This window comes from Equus caballus, chromosome 9, assembly GCF_041296265.1.
Source record: "Equus caballus isolate H_3958 breed thoroughbred chromosome 9, TB-T2T, whole genome shotgun sequence".
Taxonomy (NCBI): Eukaryota; Metazoa; Chordata; class Mammalia; order Perissodactyla; family Equidae; genus Equus; species Equus caballus.
This window is the reverse complement of record NC_091692.1, coordinates 79,701,517-79,712,582: the sequence shown is the minus strand read 5'-3', so window position 1 is coordinate 79,712,582 and position 11,066 is coordinate 79,701,517. Positions and strand designations below refer to the sequence as shown.

The 11,066-nt window shown below is 37.5% G+C and overlaps 1 long non-coding RNA gene across 1 annotated transcript in view; it reads right to left on the bottom strand.

The window, feature by feature from the left end:
* Positions 1–5,380: 5,380 nt before the first annotated feature.
* Positions 5,381–11,066, bottom strand: part of LOC111775019 (uncharacterized) — a 47,369-nt gene continuing 41,683 nt past the window's right edge. Inside the window, exon 5 of the long non-coding RNA XR_002810452.2 lies at positions 5,381–10,300. This is a non-coding gene — a long non-coding RNA (uncharacterized lncRNA). The remainder of the gene's footprint in view (positions 10,301–11,066) is intronic.

The window sequence follows — 11,066 nt, the reverse complement described above, 5'->3', positions numbered from 1 at the left end:
AAAGTGAATAGCAATCTACTGGGAAATGCTGAGGTCATTTTGACACACCCAGCAATAATGAAAAGAATCATTCCTACTTCATCACTTACTAGCTGTGTGCCCTTGATTGAGTTATGAATCTATCTGTGCCTCAGTTTCCTCAAGGGTTACATGGGGATCATAAAAATACCTAAATTCTCATAGAGTATTTTGGGGCAATTAAATTAGTTAATCTGTAGAGGACTTAAAATTAAACTTTGAGATTATTAATATTTTTGTTATTATATTATATTATAATACCATTATAATATAATGGTTATTATATTACCATTATAGATGTCTCTCGAATAATGATCTCAACTCCAGTGTTTAGGGTCCTATGTGCAAGGACTAATTGATTTTGCAGAAAAGCACACAGCTTTTTATTTGACATATCCATGCCCTAGCATAACAGTCAACATCTGGATGGAAAAATAAAATCATAAACTAGTTGCTGATCTGTGTTCTTTCAAGTGTCCTTGCGTTTAAGGCTGCTTGAGCACAATGTTCAGCTGTTTGAATACAGACGTCCCTCAGTGTCCTTGAGGAATTGGTTCCAGGTCCCCAGTGGATACCAAAATCTGAGGATGCTGAAGATCCTTATATAAAATGGCCTCGTATTAGCATATAACCTACGCACATCCTCCTGTATACTTTAAATCATCTCTAGATTACTTAAAATGACCAATACAATGAAAATACAACGTAAATAGCCATTATTCTGTATTCTTTAGAGAGTAATGACAAGAAAAAATTCTGTACATGTTCAGTACAGATGCAACCATTGTAGGACTCTTGATCTCTTCTTGGTTGAATCTGCAGATGTGAAACCTGCTGACACGGAGAGCCAACTGTATGTCTGTTCTGTCCAGAAATTTGGCATAATGTAGCCACAACATTTTTCACACCTTGGGAAAGTCAAAAAGAAAAGCTGAGGAGTTGTTTCAAGATTAGTTTTATAATGTTGCTCTTTTGCTGATTTATTTGAAAATGCAAACAATAAATTAATAAACCCAACACAGGTTACCTAGCAGAGTTCGTAGTAAATACTGTGATGTCCCTCTCAGATCCCCTTTAACCTGCTAGTACACCCCAAACCCAGCTTCTGTGAGGGTCCACTGCTAATGACTCACAGATAGCTCCCCTCTTCTCTAGTGTTCCTAACTGTGGGCTGCTTCGCCTGGAGAGTTATGCCCATGCCCTGGAGGCAACTCAAAGCCAATGACTGACTCATGTGGTATATAAAGGGCCACTCCCTTGCCTCAGGCAAGACAACACAACTAAGTGGTTAATGATTCAAAGACCTTCCCCCATGGATCAGGCCACGGCTAGACTTTATCTAAGAATACTTGCTTGCTCAGAAGTTTCATTTTCTCTATCCTGCTTCACTCTATTCCTTATGGACTTTTCCTTTTAGACTTTTTCTTTTAGAAAAGAAGACCTACAGAGTTAGTAATAGAGAAAGCAATGAAGGAGATGATCAAGAAGCAAGATAATGCCTCATGCAATGGGAATGGCATATCCTGAACATGATAACTAAGGTTTAGCAGTTGCTATTGGTTGGTTTATTGGTTGGCTGGTTTGATTGACTGGTTGGTGGAGAGATGTCCATCATTCATCTCTGCTCCTTATTTTGGAGGAATAACCTGTGTGCGAAGAGTTAGGGGTGAGGTTCCCTACCTCAAAACGCCTGTGCAGAAGGTGGGGAATTCTTTCTCCTTCTGACCAGGGACCAGGGCTAGATTACCTATTCACTCCTCAGTCAAGCATCCCTCTGGTCCAGTACTTTGAAGCTTAAGTCAGTTGCTAACAAATAGATGGTTGGAGTTCATTCACAACAGCTGCTGTGGGGTCCTGCAGTGGGAGCCAATGATTGCCTAGAGATTCCCGCAGTGTCTGGGAGCATTGGTACAGTGACGAGCAGCATCAGGAAAGCATTGCTCCTACTACCCAGATTCTACGCTCTTTTAATTTCTCTCTATGCACCAAGAATAGTCCTCCATTTTCTCATTAGTTCCATGAGCTCCCTATTTTTCCCAGCGAAGTCTCTTTTCAAGTAAAAATAGTACAGTTGCTCTCTCTTGCCTGAAATCAAAAAAATTTTGCTGATACAATACTTGATATAGATTTGCACAATGCCAAGGTGTTTTTTTATATATAAACCAAGCTAGATGTTTATAAGTATTAAGAAAAATGACAGAATTATGTAGATTAAGACAAGTAATTGATTATCAATAATGGGCTGGCTGATTTTGTCAACTTCTATTCTGCTCTCTACTTTTTTTATTATCATAGTTAAAATGCTCACCTGATTGAGTATCTGTAATATACTAGACACAAGCAGAAATGAACAATAAACATGGGCCTGTCTTCACATATCATAGAGTTTTACAAAAGTCAAATAACAAATAAATGAATATATATTCATGATTTTTGGTAAGTGCTATCAATGCAAATATAGGGATGAATGATGAAGTATAACAATAGGATCCAACTACCCAGGGAAGGTTATCTAGAGGCTTTCTAATTTCCATGTAAGCTGTGAGTTGATGAGTAAGTAACACTTATGCAAGCAGGGGGAACAATAGGATGAAAGGCCCAAAGTGGAAGAGAAATGGGTGCTAGTCCAGTAAAAGAACTGAGGAAGAGCCAACATGGCTGGAGCAGAGTGAGAGGGGCTCAATGGTATGTGATTGGGTTATGGTGCTAGGCAGCAGTTTTGTAGGGCCTTACAGACCACATTAAGGTACTTTCTCATGTTTGTGAGAGTCAATTATATACAAAACTCTCTTAAAGAACCACATAGCAGGCTACTTTGAGTCAGGGCTGCGGCCTGTGACAGAGCTGACTGTAAATTTGAGCAGACGGGCAGTCTTGACACCCAAATAATTGGCGATGTAGAGCAAAGAGTGGAATTGGGGCAGGTGTCTGTACTGGATCATCAGGAAAGGGAGGAGCAGCAAGAGAGGGCTTAGTCAGAGGGCGGGACCAAGAAACAGGGACCCCTCCCTTCAACAGTCAGGCTGAGAGGAGGTCATGAGGAGGAGATTGAATCTACATGGTGAAGTAGATAGGCAAATGCAATCTGCCAGCCAAAACAAGGTCAGAGAATCAGAAGAAGGGGACAAGGCAAGGCAGGAGAAAGCCAGAGCCTTAAGCAATGAAGAAATAAAATCCTAGTACGGCAAAGCCTTGCTGTAAGGAGAGTCTGTCACACACGTGCACTGGGTAGCTTTGGCCCACAGTGGTTCACCTCAGCCTGAAAAGGGTCCCTCTCTTCAGGGAGTGAAGTTTCCTGGTGGGTGGCTTTGCTTCTTCAGTCCCTATATTCATTATAGTAGCATTCTTCCTTTTTTCCTACCTAGTATCTCTGCCTGCCTTACCTCGTCTGATCATCTGAGTTAGGGTTTCCACAGCAGAAAATCTGACACATGCAAACACACACACACAACTGAAAAGCTGACACAGAAATTGCCGACATATCTCAAGCCACTAACCGCTCTTCCAGAAAGTTCCACAAAATAGGAGCAAAATATTGAGGAAGGCTGAATTTTTTGAAAACATTAAAGTTTCTCAATTCTCTGTTTAATCCCATGGTTTACATGCCTAATGAGATGTGCCAAGTTGGGAAATTAGAAGCCTCCATTATCTTTGTATCAAAGAGATACAGAGCTGTGCAAAGAATAACAACTGTGAGCAAATAAAACAAAAGATTCTAGGAAAAAATAAATGAAATAAATGAGTGTATTTGGGGAAAAATAAGGAAATAGACTTATCAGTGGATTAAAATTTGAAAACAATGACAGAAAGTAAACACTTAATTTGTGAGAGTGGAATTAAGAAAAACAATGATATTAATTGTAAATTGAACGTCAGGGAAAATGTGTTGGCAGCACGGACTAATTGGATTGTAGAAGCTAATCTCCCGGGGGAAGGGGTGGACGCTTCATCTTGCATATTAGAGACAAAATTCTCACTGGCAGAAGTTAGGATAAAATGACCTAATAGGTCTTTTCCAACTTTGATTTCTATCATTTGGCAAGGGAAACCTAGCCAGGAGTTACACAATTAAGCATCCTTGCTGAAAATATAAACACAGAACTATCAGATAATACAGATGCCCTCCCCACCCCCTCAAAAAAAAAAAAAAAAGTAAAAGCAATGATCACACCACCAATAAACCCATAGGATCCAGCCCAGGAGAACAATTCTTGACATGGACCAGGGATAAATAGATGCTTTCATTCCCCGAGTTTTCTTAATCCTCAAATCTGAATGGACGGGGGTGGCAGGTTTTCAGGGGTGCTGGAAGGCAGGGGCTTTGCATAATCTTCCCCTGAAGGTTTGCTCTGTTTGGAAGAGGTTATCCTTTGAAGACGGCTGGATTGGATCCAACAAGTTTTCTCCTACTCTTACAATCTTTTGCCCACTTTCCTTCACCCCTTACTCTTGGCTCTCCCCATCTCTGGGAAAGTGGGAAAACTACAACAAACTTCAGATCCTTTCTTGGAGCATTGTGAGCAGTGTATTATATACTAATAGGCTGTTGGCAAATCCAAACCCTATTCAAAGCAAATCCACTTTGAAACTGACTCTATAGAGATGTGGACATTCCTGGGAAAATGAAGTCTCGCCTCTCACTTTTTTGTTTTCTTATTTATCTGAGGGCTTAAGATTTCTGGTTTCCTTATTTGATTCAGTGCTTCCGTTATTGTTTTTCAGAAATAACCAGTAGCGTAGACAGAACAGAATTGCCTGTGACCGTTTTGACTGGCCCGGGGCTATCACCTAGGCAAAATGGCAAAATTGGGAGAAAAATAGCTTATGGGTTTGGAGTTTAAGAACCAGCAGTAGTGAGTACCAACCTCAGTTCTGAGTCTTTTCTGCCTCTCATCCTTGCCTTTATAAATGCCTATTTTGGGATTTTATCTCTGAATCATTCAAGTTAGGCAATCAGAAAAACCTGGCGTGGATAGGTCCTACTTTGTGTTTTCTCAAGAGAATGTAACAGCTGCAACCTTTTGGATAAATAATGTTCATCTTCTAGCCATGAATGGACTTTTTCTAAGTCCATGGAGTCCAGGGCAATTATGTTTTAAAGGCTACCTCTTATTTGGCTTGCTTCTGTTATCCTTTCTAGCTCTGCTCAGCTCCTCAGTGGACTTCAAAGAGGGAAAGAGGGACACGACTAGATGGGAAACCGCTTAAGGGCAGTCACAAACCCAAGGGCAGGCTTTGCACAGACACTGATAAACCCCTGGAAGGTCCAGCACACTTTTCTTCCCCGACATCCTTCTTCTGGAGGGAAGCATATATTTTTCACATTTTCTACAATGAGTATGCATGACTTAATTTACTCATTTTCACTCAACAAATATTTTTGAGCAGCTATTATGTGCCAGATAGGTTAGACTTTGCAAGATTGTAGAAAAACAACATTGAAATAAACAAAAAATAAGACACTTTTTTTTAGGAGAGAAAAATAAATTTAACAATGACATTTAAAAATATGAAAACAAGTTTATCATGAAAGGAAGGTCAAAATGGAGGGAGAGAGAGAAAGGGAAGAGAATTATCTCTTGAAGTCATTTATTTCTTACTACAAAAAACTGAGACTTAGGGTTTTGATTTTATTTCCCTTAAAACACTGAATAAACATCCCTCTACTTCAACTACTGGCTAATTTGCATAAACCAAACATTTTCTCCAGAATAATCTTATGGCAATGATTACAATGAGCTTCCCCAATTATGTCATATGTGCTTCCTATGAATGATATATTTTCTTTTGTAAAAAATATGAATTAAATGGCTAAAAGACCAAGTGTTTGTTATCATTTTAAATGGAGGATGATGGAAAATTCTAAATACTTTATGAAATCTCTACAACCGCCATTGCTGATTATGTTTGAATTTGTTCCATCTCTACCTAGTGATGAAATACATTCAAAAAAAGAAAACCCGTTCATGTGAAGTAGGCATAATGATATTCTTCGAAGTTATACTTTAGGGGAAAAAAGCAGGTTAATCATGAGAGATTTTTTTCAAACAAGAAACCTGTTTGATCTAAGAATCTGCTTTTTGTATCCTTTGAGAGCTTAAAATTGCAAAGCATGTATATATGGCCTAGCACCTGAGTTTACCATAGATAAACTGAGTCACCATATTTGGGTGCAATATTCAAAGTAAATTTAGAAATGGTAAATAAAATTAATTTGGAATTATTGAATTTGAACTTATCTTCACGTCACTCTACAAAAACATGCAAGTGAGAGAGAGTGGATTTTAAGAATACTTCAAGAGTCCAATACAGCAGAGACATCGAGACAAATTAAGAATTTCGTCTCTAGATTGACATCTTCATGACAATTTGAAGAAAATATTTAAAGCTGGCATACTAATGTTTTAAGGAATTCTAAGTTAAATTATTTACTCAACTGTTATATTCAACAAATGTTCAAGGAAAATTTAACAAAGCTCTATTTAATTAAGCCATGCATACAGGAAAGTTTTCTTTAAATATTTTTTCCAGAAATGTATAGCCATGACAGCTCTATATAAGGATGTTTTGATAAAAGTTAATTTGGTGACTTCTACTCCAAGAAACAAACATAAAATATTCTATATTTTTCTCTTTACTTTCTTTTTTTTCAAACTGTAGTAGGTAAAATATAATGCCACAAAACATTACAATTTGATTCTATACTTTCAAAATAATATATATACTTATTAATCTTTAATTTATTTATTATTTATTAGTCTGAAAACTCTACTCCATGACTTACTTCTCAAAAAATCATGAAAACTCAAAAGTAATGGAAATAAACATTTACTGCATATTTTTAAAGCTCAAAATCCATCCTGCTTGCAACAGTAAATGTATTTCCTTGTAGAGACTTGCAAGTGGGCCAATACTTAGTATATTTAAAAATAGCCCACAAATCAAAACTTTTGATGTTTAATTTGAAACAATAATAGCATAGCTACTGATTGATTTATTAAAATTTTAACCACTCATTTCAAGGTGTTGTTAAGTTACTCTGAGATCTTTTAACCGAATTTCTCATTTAGCTAAATTTTCTACTTCTATTTTGAACAGATCAATGTAGTTAAATAAAATGCCTAGAAAAAGATTACTTGAGTTGAGGGAAAATTTGAAATAGACCATTCTATTCTTTATCCAAAAATTGTACAAAATAAAAGCAGGAAAATCTAGATTTTGTTCATTTTGGCTAAAACGGAGTTTACCGACCCTGTAGGGACCATAGTGCCATTCATAATTTCACTCCCACCACACATCTTTATACAACCCTGCTCACCATGGCTCTATGTCGGGATCTAGTCTACAAGCTGTCTCTCAAGCAAAGCCTCTTCAGAGGATTTCTCCTTGCCATGCCCCTGCAGCTGCTAACGCCACTTTGTCAGCCCTTCACATCTTGTAGCTGTCCTGATGGAGTCTGGGTCTCCATTTTCCAAGGGGAGTTTTCAGTGAACCGTAATCTATCTTTCCATTGGCTAAGTCTGTAAACCTTGGTGGGCTGGGTGGGTCCAAAAAGAAAAGAGGATGTTTTCTTTTTCCACTGTTTAAACCTCTTGTGAGTAATTCCCCGCAGCTGTACATAAACACCCTCTTTCTGAGTGGGGGGAAAGAGGCCTCAGAACAGAACAGCTCTCTCTGTTTATCAAATTAAAACAAATCATGGCAAAAGCTCCTTGCTTTAACCAAAAGAGAGCCTCCTAGTCCCAATGTGTTTTGTAGAGGGCTTAATTGTACTCTGGGGCTCCAGGCGAGACTTATCCTGAGTTCTCCTTTAAAGAGGAAAAAGAATAAAGAGAAGAAAACAAGTTTTAAATTGCTGCATATAAACAAACGGAGATTCTTTTGCAGCTATTATGAGATTGTTCAACAATTAAATAGCTATAATTATAACCCCAAACAATGTTTGACTGGGCTGGCTGCCTAATCAGTGAAGTTGTATTTTCACAGCAGACTAAGCATATTATTGTTAAAATAAATGTTATTGGAAAAACAGCTCTAGAGAATACATTTCTGCCTACAGAGAATAGGTGGTTGTTTTCAAAGATGCCAAAAAATTCAGTATCGACCATACACAGGGTGTCAAAGAACACCTGTTGGATTGAATAGAAAACATTTAGGTTTGTTTGCAAATATCCCCTTGTTGTGAGTTGTTTTAAAACATCACCACATCGAATTTTCTAGTTTTCAGACCCATTTTTTCTTTTAGTCTAATGTGGTTGACACAAAGGCTAAGTGATTTTGCAAGGTCTTGCGTTAGCAGTAGACTGTGAAGTCACAGACTTCTCTGCATAACCCCTTGTAGTTCTTATAATTACAGTAATTGATTTAATTGCCTAACTTCACACATAGATTATGAGACTCTGAATACCCACAGCCTAGGACACTGCCTAGTCAGGATATGTGTGTGTGTGTGTGTGTGTTTGGGGCAGAAAACATGGATAACACAGATGGTGCTAAGCTTGAGTAACATAGTAATTTTCTAATAATTTGCATGAAGTATTTATTAATGACTGAGTCATGCTCAGAATATAGTTGTGGATGGCGGATGGACTAATGGTGAAAAGCCATGTATTCTGTACAGCTACAATTTGACAGGTAATATTTGCTCAAAGAGCAATTCCTTTGTATATTCTACAGGGTCTCGTATAGTGTTCGTCTCATACAATAGATACTCAAAACCCACTTGTTGAACAAATAAATGAATAAATAAATAAATGAATTCTGATTTGAATGTATAATGCCCCCAAATTATAATCCAGTGAGCTTCCCGTTTTGGCATTGTTTCCTGGAAATAAAAATGATTCTGAAAAATAATAACAGTGGCAATTTAAATGTGCCTGCAAGTTTACAGCTGGCAAAGACTTTTCACATCTCATCTTTTCTTCATGAAAACCCACTGAGACAGAAAGCATAGGTTGTATCATTAGCTTCATATTATGAGATGAGCAAATTGTACCTCAATGAACTCAATTAACCTAGTTAGTCAGAGTCAGACGTTAAAACTGAATTAAAATTCTTGCTGATGCAAAATTAACCCTGAAATGCAACATTCAACAGTATATGGTAAACTCAAGTGCCTGGTTTAGAAGATTAAACTCAGGAGACAGAGTTCAACACTTATTAAATGGGTTATCATTTTAAACCACTGAACCATGTTGACACCATTTTCTCATTAATAAACTAGGGCTGATAACTTCCACTTCATAGGATTGTTATAAACATTAAAAGGGCTGTTAGAATGCTTTTTGAAATTTTATATGAGAATTTTGGTTAAGCTCAAAACCAAAGTGGATGCCTTCACTTTTGAATACATACTTCTGCCTAATGAATGGATGCTCCTGGTAAATTATTGGAGGCAAGACAAGCTGGTGGTTTAACCACAAGTGCTGGGATTGCTTTGGCTATATTTACAGCCAGCTCTGCCACTGAATAGCTGTGTGACCTGGGAAGTTGTTCAATCTGCCTTTATTAAATGGCCATTAAAAATAGCATCTATTGTACAGAATACTTGAATGATTGGTGCCTACATATATAAAGACAACGTCTGATACATAGGAAGCATTTAACAGATAGATGATTGATATTATTATTATTATCATCATCATCATTATTATTACTGGTGTTTAGATCAGGAACTGTGAGCTGAACTCCTCTTAGGGTTTATTTTATATTAATAGTTGATAAAAATATATTGAGCACCCATTACGTATCAGCCACTGCTCTAGATAAGGGAGGTTCCTTCTCGAACAAGACTATATTTATCTTTTCTTTTTTTTCTACTCTAGAAATAAGGGGAAAGCGAACTTTCTCCCTCTGGGGCTTCAGAGGGCAGAGTTTAGTCAGTGGAGGTAGAAAAGAGGGGAGGTTCTTGTCAGCTGTGGAGTGCTGTCATTAACCTCTGGAAACTCGAAGATCAGCCAGGCCAGGACTCCACCGTGACAGTTCACATAGGTTAGAAGTTCACTTTTCCTTAATTGATCCCAGACTCTTGCCACGGACAGTCGTCGTTGGTGGTGGGCAGGCTGCTCTAGGTGTCACAGCAGATAACAATAACTTCATTCTCCCCCTCCACATACTCAAGAAACCGTGCTCACTCAAGCTGCTCCTCTTCTCCCTGGAGAAGTTCTTGTTTATTCATCAAATGACAAATCTCATATATCCGCATTTGCCTAATTTGTTTCTCTCGGGATGGTGGACTCAGAAGTTCTGTATTAGTTACTGGTCTTTTAAAAGGCAGAAGGTTCTACATGGAAGTTGGACAGAGATCAAAGCGTTATTAAAATGTATATAAATGGCCTAGAGAAAAATCTCTCTCCTCCACCTCAAAAGATTACTATTGGCATGAAGGTAGATAAAAGAGATTAAGTGACTGTGGTTGCCAGAGGTAGGGGGTGGGAGGTGGGCAAAGTGGATGAAGGTGGTCAAAAGGTACAAACCTCTAGTTATAAAATAAATAAGTCCCGGGGATGCAATGTACAGCATGGCGACTATAGTTAATAATACTGTATCACATATTTGAAAGTTGCTAAGAGAATAAATCTTAAAAGCTCTCATCAGAGGAAAAAATATTCTGTAACTATGTATGGTGAGGAATGTTAACTAGGCTTATTGTGGTGGTCATTTCACAATATATACATTATGTTGTACCTCTGAAACAGAATGCTGCATGTCAATTATACCTCAATAAAAAAAAAGAAAAGACATTAGGTAATTTTTTTCCCAATTAAACTTTGTTATTTTGAGAAAATTGTAAAATCACATGCAGTTGAAAGAAATGATACAGACAGATCACAAGTACTCTTTATCTAGTTTCCTCTAATGGTAACATCTTGCAAAACTGTAGCACAATACTACAACCAGAAAATTGACATTGATAAAATTCACCAATTTTATTTAGATTGTATCAGTTTTACCCACACTCACATATGTGTGTGTGTGCATTTAGTTCTATGCAATTTTATCATAGGTGTAGTTTCTTGTATCCGCCATCACAATCAAAATACAGAACA